A 12964-nucleotide genomic window follows, 5' to 3' on the forward strand; every position below is an offset into this window, starting at 1 on the left:
TGTAGTTCCTATTGTTAGGAAGTGTATTATATCCTCAAAATAACCATCTGCAACACACATTGCAAATAGTTGCACATCATGCAATCCTTCTTCCAAGTTAGTAGGGTCCTCCCCTATTTCGATGTGCGATAGATGGTCTGGTCCCTCGTTCAACCATCTTGGCTTCACAATAACTTCAAAATCGTACTCTTGGAATAATAAGAGCCATCTTCAAATACTCCCACCCAACACAGGCTTATTGACTAGGTACTCCAGCGTGAAGTGATCCGTATACATCTTAAAATGACCTCCTGGCAAGTAGTGCCTATACTTTTTGAGTGCATACACCATAGCTAGCCCCTCACACTCAGTGGTAGAATAGTTCTTCTCTACTTTGGCTAATCTACAGCTTGCGAATGCAATAGGATCATCCAAGACTTCTCTGCAAGGCTGTGTTAATACTACTCCCAATGCTATACATGACATGTCGACATGTATCTGAAACTCTTTCTTCTAGTCTGGGAAGACTAGAATCGGCGGGGTAACCATATTTTCTTTCAATATATCCAAGCTCTTATTACAATCATCATTCTAGCAGAACATGACATCCTTCTTCAACAATTTCTCCATACGCACGGTGATCTAGGCATAGCTTTTGATAAACTTTATGTAATATCCTGTATGTTCCAGAGTAGCGTGTAGCTATTTCACACTTCTCGACGCTTCAAAGTTCAGTATCACCTCAATCTTCATGGGGTTTACCATCATTCCTTGTCTGCAAACCACATGCCCCAATAGATTCCCAAAAGGAATGCAAGACAGACACTTCTTGATATTGAGCGCAATCTGGTATCTCCTACAGGTATCCAGCATCAGGCATAACCACCTTGCTACATGGCACTTAACCAACCCAAATATAGTCCAGTCATCAAAATATACCTCCAGGAACTTATGAATAAACTCCTTGAATTTCGCAACAACCACATGCCAAAAGATTGCAGGCGCATTCTTCAATCCAAATGGCATTATATTGTATTAAAAACAACCCCACTCAGTCATGAAGGTTGTCTTTCTCCTATCCTATGGCATGATTTTGATTTGGTGGTACCTAGAGAACCCATCAATGAAGGAATATGCTTCTTGGCTAACTACATTTTCCAACACTTCATCCGTGAATGGAGTCGGGAAAGGATCATTCACACAAGCATCATTCAACTTTCTAAGATCCATGCATATCCTTATCTCATACTTCCACTTCTTCTCTTTCACCAACATTGGGCTTACCCAATCTGATTCTTCCATAGGCTCAATGATGTCGGCCATTAGCATCTTGTCTAGCTCTAAGCAGACCTTCTCCTTATATTTGGGATTGAGATGGTAAGACCTTCTCTTAATTGGCTTCGCGTCAAGCTTTAACATGATCTTCATCATTGCTATGTCCACAATTATTCCTTTCTGATCCACAAACTTGGTAGGGAATAAGTCCTGGTATTCACAAAGCAATTTAGCAACCTTATCCACCATCATGCCATCCCAATAGTCTCCAATCTTCATGAATCTGGGTTCTGATTCTGTACCAATGTTCACTTGTTTCAATTTCAACGACACGGTTATATTAGGGTTATCTCCTATCCTCTGGCATGATTTTGATTTGGTGGTACCTAGAGAACCCATCAATGAAGGAATATGCTTCTTGGCTACCTACATTTTCCAACACTTCATCCGTGAATGGAGTCGGGAAAGGATCATTCACACAAGCATCATTCAACTTTCTAAGATCCATGCATATCCTTATCTCATACTTCTGCTTCTTCTCTTTCACCACCATTGGGCTTACCCAATCTGATTCTTCCATAGGCTCAATGATGTCGGCCATTAGCATCTTGTCTAGCTCTAAGCAGACCTTCTCCTTATATTTGGGATTGAGATGGTAAGACCTTCTCTTAATTGGCTTCGCGTCAAGCTTTAACATGATCTTCATCATTGCTATGTCCACAATTATTCCTTTCTGATCCACAAACTTGGTAGGGAATAAGTCCTGGTATTCACAAAGCAATTTAGCAACCTTATCCACCATCATGCCATCCCAATAGTCTCCAATCTTCATGAATCTGGGTTCTGATTCTGTACCAATGTTCACTTGTTTCAATTTCAACGACGCGGTTATATTAGGGTTATCAATCTGCAGTCCTTGAACCTCGCGGTGGCCTTCAGTTTCTGGAATGTTAATCTTCTGCAGATCCTCGTCCTCTTCTTCAGCATGTACATTATAACATTTGAGCGCACGACTCAACTGAGTAGCCCATTCAGGCTAAATTAGTTCCAAAGGATCCTATGTATCCTAAAGATAGATGATTTCACCTCTTGTAGCGCTTCATCAATACTGTCAAACCCTTCCTAAAAACTGAATGTCATCATGAATCCTTCGCGCAAGATATCCCATTCGCCTGTCCCATTTCAGAGCTCTATTTATATATACCAATTCATTGGGATAACATCTAGGGTATGACAGAATAGGTGCAACCACTCAGTTTGGGGCTTTTCTCCATAAGCCTATGTCAATTTGGCCAGATGTGTGCGCGGATCTTTCTACCCATCATACTTGTCTGTCAGTCGCATCTTAAGCTCCCCAAATCGTGTTCTCATCATCCTCTACAATCGCGCCAATCTTCAAAGCTTCCCTTGTGCATACCCCACCATCCTGCAGGTGTAGCACATAGTGCCCAGTCCAAGGCCTAGAAGCGCTGCTTTTATGGTACCTCCCTTTCAAATGCATCCAAAAAGATATCTAACTGATTCAGACCATCATAGATAGGAATATTTCTTACCTCTGACGACACGTAGTGCAGCGACCAGGTCATCATGTTGCAATTCAGCGTAGTTACTTCATGTAATCGATTCTACCAGCATTGTATTTCTTTGCTGGAGTCCGAAGTGCAGGAACTCTCGTGATCCCAGGTAATCCATCTATCCGCAGTTGAATTCACCCAATCTTGGTCTCACGTTGTTATCTTATAGATACAGTCCAGGTCGTCATCACTCTCAATTGTGGACAAGTTTAGTATAGCACGATCCTTCAGCAGGATCGAGGGGTACTATTACGCACAACAATTTCTTCTCAAAGATCATCTTTCGCTTCTTCAGATTGATTACCCCATTCATATCAATATCTTAGTCAATTCCCAGGAGCACAAGATAGGGATTGCTTTCATCCACTATCTTTATTACTTCAAAATTAGCCAGTGTGCTTGCTCCCTCAATATCTATGTCTACCCACTGCAACCGCCCCATGGGGATGATTTTCTGCTGATTTGTCATCCTTAGCTGAATCAGAAACCATTGTAGCATAGGTCTCCCCATTTTATCCCATGTCTATTTTGGTAGGACATTTGCATCTAACCCCAAATCTAAAATGACCTGATACATTTCATATTATCCTAACTTTGCGGTCAGTATCATCTCTCGTCCTGTCCTTGTTTTATTCTTACAAATATTTGTACTATGCATGACTCACCTGGTGCGGTTCCAGCGCATATATTTATGAGTTCTTGTAACACTTTCATAGCCTTACTGTCACGCAGTAACTTCATATAGGTTTCCAGGAAAAGCGTGAGAATAGAGGGGTCCATCTCTGGCTTAGGCTTAACCTTGCTTCCTAAAGTGGAGGCCTTAGTGAAGATCTTCTTAGCTTCCATGAAGGTTTCATGTGCATGCTCTAAATTGAACTCAACCTTATTTTTCGGGGCTTTTGAACCCATGTACTATCTTTTGGATGTTTCCCCTTGTCATCTCCTATCACGATTCCACTTCTGAGAACTATACTTATGTTTGGATCTTCCTCGTGTGGCTCATACCTCATCATCTGCAAGTTCTAAGTCAGCAGAGGTGGTAGTGCCCCTTTTTCATGTATCCTAGCTATCAGCATAGGACAGTCTTCTTTTTCATGATCAAACAACATGCAATACTTCCACGACGGAAGTGTTGGATTAGTTCAATTGCGGGCATAGTGTCCTAGTCCTTCGCAATTGTAGCAGATCAACTGTTCTCGACCTCTGCCAGGTCCTACTCCACATCGACCTCGTCTGTGCCCCTGAAATCCTATTCATGCCATCCCTACATTCTAGTCAAAGAGTTGTGTTTCGGCTTGAAACCTATAGGCAGGAGTTATATCCATCATCAATTCATAGCTCCTGCATGTTATGAAACCATCTCACAGAAGGATAGAAAAGATAGATCAATGCCTTAGAAATAAGCCTCTTCGAGGGGACAAGCTCCTTTACATTACACAAATGAATGATTCTTAGATGATACAAATGACAAGACCTCCTCTCTATATATGGGAGTCTAAGGGGTCATAATATAATCAGAGTCGACATAACAATAATAATGTAAGGGCACAATAATAACAATAGTGGGCTTCTATGGGGCACAATAATAACAATATGGGAACTACATGGATACAACAATATAATAAAAGAGTTGTACTAATAACAATAAGGGGTTACACCAGTAGTATATGGGCCTAACATGCCCCTCTACTTCAAAAAGTGTTGTCCTCAACATTTGAGTAGTTCTTGATGAGATACTCTGATATTGATCGATTTCGTAGCTTTTGGGTTCTTTTTTATGTGACTGCTCAAGGTTCCAATATCATTTTTCCTTCCTATTCAAGTTCTGGCAATATCGTTTGAATTGGGACATTCTGCAACTTTTGAATGAGTGGCCACACTTATTTTTCCTTCTTCCATTCATCCCTTGCTTCATTTATCCAATCTAGTTGGATAATAGAAATAGCACAAAACAATGCTTCCACATCCTCATCCTTTCTAGAGAGTGCATCTACAACAAAAAAAAAATTCCATTTTCTGTAGATTATGTCAAAGTCATAACACAACATATTTGTGACCCATTTTTCTGTTCTTCTAAAGATAATATTTGTTCTAAAAAGTACTTAATACTATCATGATCCATTTTTACCTTGAAGTGTCTTCCCATTGGATAAGGTTTCCATTTCTTAAGTGCATGTAGTATTGCCAACATTTCCTTCTCATAAATAGCTTGCTTGAGATGTAGCCGTAAAAATACCCAATCACCTACATCAATTTTTTTCACTGCAATGTTGATCTACGTGTTGTTTCATTCGATTCTACACCAAAGTGTTGTTATCCTTTAAAAGTTGGAGAACTTGTTGTTGATGCTCGATGTGATCTTTCCCTACTTGAACCTTTTTCTTCTCGATATGTCCTTCTATCTTGAGAGTTTTAGGAATGGTAATTTCTTCCAATGCTTTACAAGATATGGTCAGATTCATTTCTTGGTGCTCAATGTGATCTTTCACTTCTTGAACATTTTTCTTCTTGATATGTCCTTATATCTTGATAGTTTGAGGAGTGGTAATTCCAACCAATGCATTACAATATATGGTTGGATTCATTTATTTTTTCTCAATGTGATATTTCACTTCTAGAACCTTTTTCTTTTTGATATGTCCTTCTATCTTGAGAGTTTTAGGAGTGGTAATTCTTTCCAATGCTTTACAAGATATGGTCGGATTCATTTCTTCTTTCTCTGGGTTTGGTTCCTGGTGTGTATCCTCTTCTTTTGATGTTTCTTGATACTTTTCTTCCTCCTCTTCATACTCTATGTAAAATAATTTCTTCTTAGCACACTTATGACCTTTAGTGCATTTGCTATCACAATTGTAACAAAGCCATTTTTCTCTTTTTTTTTTCTAATTGTTGTGGTGTAAATCTTGTAGGTTGTGGAAGGCTAGGAGAAGAAACACTGCCATAATTATAGTCATGAGTGGTGGGATTCCTTGTTTCCATAATTTCGCTTTCAATTTATCTTGCCCACCTGAATGCCTTCTCCAATGAATCAGGTTCCCAAAGACGAACCTCATGTTGAATGTCATCCTTTAAAGTACCTATGAAGACATCAATCCTTTACTTCTCTAGAATATCATATACTCTTATATTCAATTTTTGAAAGTCCTCAATGTGCTCTACCATTGAACACTTTTGTTTGAGATTTATCAATTGGCTAAAGAAGGTTTTTCCCTTTGTATCCTCATAATGTGTTATCATTTCCTTTGTGAAAATTGACCACGTAACAAGTGGTTTACGAGAAAAAGCCCTTTATACCATAAAAATTGATCCGGTTCTAAATATGAAGATGGAATACGTACCTTTTGTAATAGCTAGACCTCATGTATATCAAAATATTGCTACATCTGTCGTACCCAATTTACCGGACCCTTGCCATGAAGCTTCCTCATATCGCCTTTTCTTGATTTTAGGAGCTCGATCTTGAAATGACTATAAATCTACAATTTCGGCTCTTCTAGTTCTAATTTCCCATGCCACCAGTATGATCAAAATTGGATTCTCCAAGAAAGAGTTATTCACAATCTCCCAAGATGGCCTGGTTATATACCTTTTCAGAAGAGCGAATTTGTATGAAGTTACACGTGTCACTGTTTTTACCTATGGATCTAAAAAATATACAAAAGAAAATACAATATATCCTCTTTCTGTATCTTCTTATTAAATTTCAATATGATGCTTAGAGAGACAGTTATGATGATTTTCCCAAGGTGACGTGTATGGAATGTAATTTGGGGGTCTATAAAATCCTTAACTTCCTCAGACTATATCTCCGAAACTGTAATGATACAGGATCGGAAATTTAGAACCAAGGTTCATACTGATTTCTTCTCACATGGGTTTTTGTCTTAGATTTTGAAACTTTGTAGCAAAAGAGTTATAGCGAAAACCCACAATGACATGTTTTACTTGAAATTCTAGACCTTGCAAAAACCCTAACTTCCTCAGATCCTATCTCCACAAATATAGCGAGAAAACCTCTAAAATTTGGAACTGAGGTTTAGTGCATGTTCGTCTCAAATGGGTTTCTTTTTGGCTTCTGAAATGTCGCGGAAAGAAATTTATAGCTAAAATTCCATGATGACCTATTTGGAGTAGCGAAATCCTAGAATCCAAAGCTCTGATACCAAATGTTATGAAACCAACTCACAGAAAGATAGAAAAGATAGATCAGCACCTTAGAAATAAGCCTCTTCGAGGGGCAAACCTCCTTTAAATTACACAAATGAACAATTCTTAGATGATGCAAATGACAAGACCTCTTTTCTATATATACGAGTCTAAGGGTTCATAATATAATCAGATCCGACATAACAATAATAATGTAAGGGCACAATAATAACAATAGTGGGCTTCTATGGGGCGCAATAATAACAATATGGGGACTACATGAGTACAAAAATATAGTAAGGGGGTTGTACTAATAACAATAAGGGGTTACACTAGTAGTATAGGGGCCTAACACTGCAAGTACACTCATCATGTCCTACCAACCTACAAAAATTGCAAAACAGTTGTTGCGGTGCTTGTACATACTTCTGTAGCAAGTTATAGTTATTTGTGGCATGTTTTCCGGCTACTTGATAGATAATGCACCATAATGAAGGCCTCGCGCTAGGTCCTACTTGAGCTTCTGGCCTTAAAGGCATCGGTCCTCCTCCTACAATGTAATTTTCAAAGACCAGGCAATGGTCTTTGTTATAACCCTAACTCTTGCATTTCAAGCACCATACTTCGTCACGTACCTTTGGTTGAACCCTTCTGTCCTGCTTCAGACTTTGAATCTCAAGGCATAGATTTTTCAACTGTGCATGGATCTGCTAAACTCCTAGATTAGGATCTTGCATTGAAGTCTTATGTAGTCTCATGGCAATTTCCATGTTCTCTGCCTGAGTTTTTATCTTCTGCTGCAACAACGCACTTCTTAAGTGTAGTAGTAGTGAAGCCACAAACCACGTTCAATGTTGTCCAACTGTCAAATTCATGTTGGCTTCGTTGGTTGTACATTTTAGCCTATGATCTAGTCCCCAAGGCATCTCGCCTAGTCGCATCACGATCTCTTTGAATCCCACAATCGACTGCGCCTCAGATTTAGGCCTACTAAATTCCCTATTTAGTGCTAACTGGATGTCTGCTACTCTAGAATTCGGGTTATCATTAGAGTGCTTAATATACCAGGTTAGCATGCAATATTCTAGAGCACTAACTAGTGTCTCCTTATTTATATGATCATTTGTAACACCTTCAGCTTCCCATACAGCCCTTACAATGAACCAAAATTCGTTCGGGTACTCATTTCCTAGGCCTTTGAACAAAGGCAACTTCACTGTATTTGCCATACTGAACCATGGTGGAGGTGGAGGTGGTATGGGAAAAGTGTGAGGTGAGGGTGGTGATGTTGGAGGTGGTGTGGGAAGAGATGGTATTCGTGGGAATCCTTGTATTATTAATTGAATATCACTTCGCGAAGAAACCTTCTCTATCCCTTCTTCATCACTTCGTGGAGGTGAAATCAAGGCGTTATACTCCAGACCCTTGTTTCCTTTTGTTAGTTTCAGTTTTTGCAGCCTTCCTCCAGTGATCAAATATGCTCTTACAAAGTGATTTTAAGGTGTCAAAGTCAAATTTTGTCATTTTAGTGAGTCTTCAAGAAAAATTTGGTCACTAGGCATTAGGTCTAGGGTTTGCTTTTACTCCTTTCAAAGTTGTCCAAATGTCGGTCCATGTCACCATTCAGCTGAGTGCACCAATATTCAGAGGGTTTTCGTCATCATGCGAGGGTCCAATGGGTCATTTTACACCTTGTTCATGCTTCAGTTGCGCCTAGGTAAAGTTCATTTCCCTCTCCTAGGGCTTTGAAGGTAATTTCTCTTAGATGATCAAATCATTAGAAAAACTTGTATCTGAATGTTCATACACCTTTCTCTATCCTTAATGTACCTTATTAAACACTTCCCATCACTGAGATCCCCTGAATTCCTCATTTTTCTGCAAACCCTAGTTCTTGCTACAACTTGACAATTTTCTAGGTTGGGCCTATGTTTATCGCTTTTTGATACCTTCGCCTCACTCAATCTTTGAAATTCCACCTTTTCCTACTTCCTAACATCCCTCCCTACTTCCAAAAATTTCCTCAAGAATTTAGAAGCCCCTTATCCCCTTCATTTCACTTCATTTCAACAATTCCCTTGTTCCACACATCGGGGTAGGTTTTACTCAAATGATCTTTCTCAGCACGAAAAGGTGAATTTGGGAAAAATGATAGAGGTTTTTTTCCACAATAGGCCAGGGAAGAAAAAATCCTTCACTTTTTACACAGATGTTATGGGTTTAGAGAAATGTCAAAAATATTGTTGCCTCGGGAGAATTGGTGCACCTCTGAAGTGACCTTGGGAAAATCATGTTTTCTCCTATCTTGGTTGGCCAAATGACTTGCTTGATGAGTCAAATGATAACTAGACACAAATATATTTCAAATGAGCTATCATGAGCTCACTTTGGAGTTGAGGAAGACCTTCAAAAGTTGACTGCAATAGCACTCTGCCTTTAGGCAGCCTCATTCTGCACATTTTCACCAGTCTTGGGAGATTTCATTTTTGACAGAGAAAATGAACTCCAAATTGAAACATTCTAGTTGGTTTGGAAATTATACTCAATAAAATTTTCAACGAGCTATCCTACGCCCAATTTGGACACCAGGAAGGCCTCCAAAAGTTTCCTGCAAAAAGCGTTATGCATAGGGTTTGGTGGTGCGACACATAGAGCTGGAAGCCTGATTTCACTCACAAACTCTCCCAAATTGAAAAATTTGCTCAATATTCTTGTTTTCAAGTAAGTTAACACCTCCATATTTCCAATTTATGAGTTTCCATCAGTGTTTATGGTGTTTCAATCGGTTAAAAACAAAACCCTAGTTCCTTGCAAAGTTGTGTTGAGAAAATTGCCTAGGGTTTGCAAAATTGTAGTTTTGCCATTGTATCCCATTTTCATTTTGCTTTCACTACACTTCACTCATATTACTTTCCCTCTCCCCTTTCATTCACACTCAACTATCCCCTTATCCCTAAAACTAAAAACCCTAATACCTAATCCCACTATTCCCAAACCCTATTCAAATATCCCCAAACCCTAATTGCTATCCCAAAGCCTAAATACTATTCCCTAAACCCTTTCATTCCCAAAAACCATAAAGCTAGCCTCAAATCCTCCCATCATCAGTCCCACTCATCCATGGAGCTCAAAAACATGCAAGCAACCAGCAAGTTGCTAAGAGAAGGAAAACCGAGTCGAAAACACTTGAAAGGGAAATTCAAGCTGAGCGTGAATCTTGGCTTGAGAGGAAAAACTTGCACTTTGGAAAGGATGCTAGAGAAGGCCAACAAAGAGAAGACATTGTTGAGGCACATGGCCTGCCATTACTTGGCGAAAAACAAAAGTTGCAAGGCAAGAATCAAGAGCTTGAAAGCAAAGTTGAAATGGGCATTAAGGAGGCGAAAGGAGCATGATAGGCTTCAGATATTGGCTAAGGCTTCCTTGGCCCAACACAATGCTTGATGGAGGAGACTCAACCCAAATTTCAAAAAATTTGGGGCACTTTTTGCATTTTTGGAATTTTTGGCACGAAAACACAGAAATTTCTGCTCTATGCGTCGAGCCACCCGGCGATTGCTTTTTATGAAGGCACCATTTTGAGAAAAACTCAACATATTTTGATTTTTGATGAAAAAATATGCATGTTCACAAATGGCCAAGAAATTTTGATAGGTTTTGGGCCCTAAAAAAGGTCGAAAACATTCAAAAAATGACCTCACTGCCCCTATTTTAACACACAGGAAGAAGTGTTGGGAGAATGGACTTTTGGAGGGGCAAATGGAGGCCAAATTGAAAAATTACACTTGGGTTGGAAGATAGATAGGTAGACCTTTCCAAAAGGCACACCTGGAGCTCATTTGGACACCAAGAAGGCCTCTAAAAGTGGGTCCAAACAGGCACTACGCATAGAGAATCAGGTACGGTGCATAGAGGAAAAATTGCCAGTTTGACCAAGTTTTGCTCTGTTTTTCACCGAGCTTTGGCTAGTTTGAATTTTTCACTTTCCTAATGAAAAATTTGTGATGTAATTTGATGTACATTGATGGACCATGATGTAAATATGTAAAATTTTCACTTGTAGAGGTAGATTCATCAGTTTAAAGGTTGTTTGAAACTGAATGAATCAGTTCCCTTGTTTCTAGAGGCATGTTGTTATGTTGCCTAATTTCTAGTTCTCAGTTTAGAATTAGGTAAAATAGCTCCTAAACATGTGTGCTCAACCCCTAGATGTAAGGATGAGCTATTTTGTCTATATTATGTTGTTTTTCAGTCATTAGCATGGTTGGACTTTTGAGAAAGCGTTGAGCTTCATTGTATATTCATATCAGCATTTTGGCTAAGGAATTGAGACCAGGGTTTGCAGCACTCTTTGGGATCCATGTGGGAATTTGTCTTGGTACAGTGATTTTCTTTGTAATTTTTAATTTTCTTATATGTCATGTATGCCATTCTCTATCTTGTTTCTTCTGAACTAAACAAACAAGAGTGTAAGTAGAATCCATTGAAAGTGCAGTGCTCTACTTGAAGTTTGCTTTAGTTTCTTGATGTTTTCAGTTGTTTGGGGAGGATCCATGATTTCTCTTACCCTATTCAAAACCTCACCCTGTCTATTCCTTCCATCTCATTCAATTTTAAGTGCCAAAAACAATTACCTAACTTGCCCCATTGAGATATCTGCAAGACTGAGCCTCAATCCCCGCACCCAAAATCTAACTTTCCATCTAAGCCAATAAAACTCCATTTTATCAAATCATACTCTCTTGAACTTATACCTAGCCTAAGATCAGTAAATTATTTAGTCATCTCAAGCCCTCATCGATCATAATTTGTGGAGATTGACCCGGAGAGAGCCCTCTCCTGACCTAGTAGGGCTAGCTACCAGGCTGATTGTGGTTTGATGTTGGCCCTAGATCCTACCTTTTCAGCGTGAGCTAAATATAGGCTCTAACATAGTGGCGACCATACTGGGGAAGAAAAGCTTATTTTTTTGTTAGTTTTCTTGCTTCATAAACTATAGACAGAGTCTGAAGATTAGCCAGGTAGCCTTCGAAACGCTTTTGCTTTGCATTATTGAAAGTAGATAAAAGCTACTTCAGTCAATCTCCGGTCTAGTCTTATAAGTTGAACATCTGAATTGCAAATTGCCCCAGGAACATGTATCAAGTTCAGATCTTATTGTTGATGGTGGACAATGATCAGACATAGCAAGGCTGAAATCATTCACCTGGCGATTCCGAATCATTTTTGAGATCAGATCCAAAGACTCCACTAGAGGATGCACCCGGCCAGCAGAAACATGAAAGGACAATATGGAAAGATCAGGTATTCAAGTTGGAATTTCATCCAAGACATTTTGTTCTTTGTCATAAATTATTCCTTCTCTTTTCCTGAGAATGTCAAGAATGCTTTGCAAAGTATACTATGTTTGAGAAGAGATCCTCGGCCTGCATTTGATTCCTTCCCTTTCAAGATTGTGAATACCAAAGATTTTCATGCCTTTAAGCTTGATCAAGACCTTTCTTTTGAATCTTGTGATGACCGTCTTAAAACTGATGAGCCCCAAGAGATCAAAACTGATTCTACACCTTCTTTACATATTCCTATACCTTGTAAAATTCTAGATCGATACAAGTGTCTGATTTTACCTCCTATATTCCATGTTTTCCCTAAAAATCATGACCTATATCTACCAAGATTTGATGGTGATTGTGACAATATCACTACTGAGAGACATGTATTGAATTTTGAGTCTTATCTCGACCTTTTTGAAGTTGATGAAGAAGATGTCAATATAAGGCTTTTTTCTCTTTCTTTGCAAGGCAAAGTCAAGAGTTGGTTCAAAACCATGCCTGATGCGAGCATCTCAGACTTCCAGAAGTTCGTCAAAGTTTTCCTCGACAGTTGGGTGGTAAGACAAAACCCTTTCTTGATTATAGAAGAGTATAACTAGCTGAAAAGACTGCCAGGGGAGACAATACAACAGTTTTCTACCAGATTTAACCAAGTCT

This window comes from Pinus tabuliformis, chromosome 9 (assembly GCF_031772625.1).
Source record: "Pinus tabuliformis cultivar Carrire ecotype Pingquan chromosome 9, CPIR1, whole genome shotgun sequence".
NCBI classification, from domain to species: Eukaryota; Viridiplantae; Streptophyta; class Pinopsida; order Pinales; family Pinaceae; genus Pinus; species Pinus tabuliformis.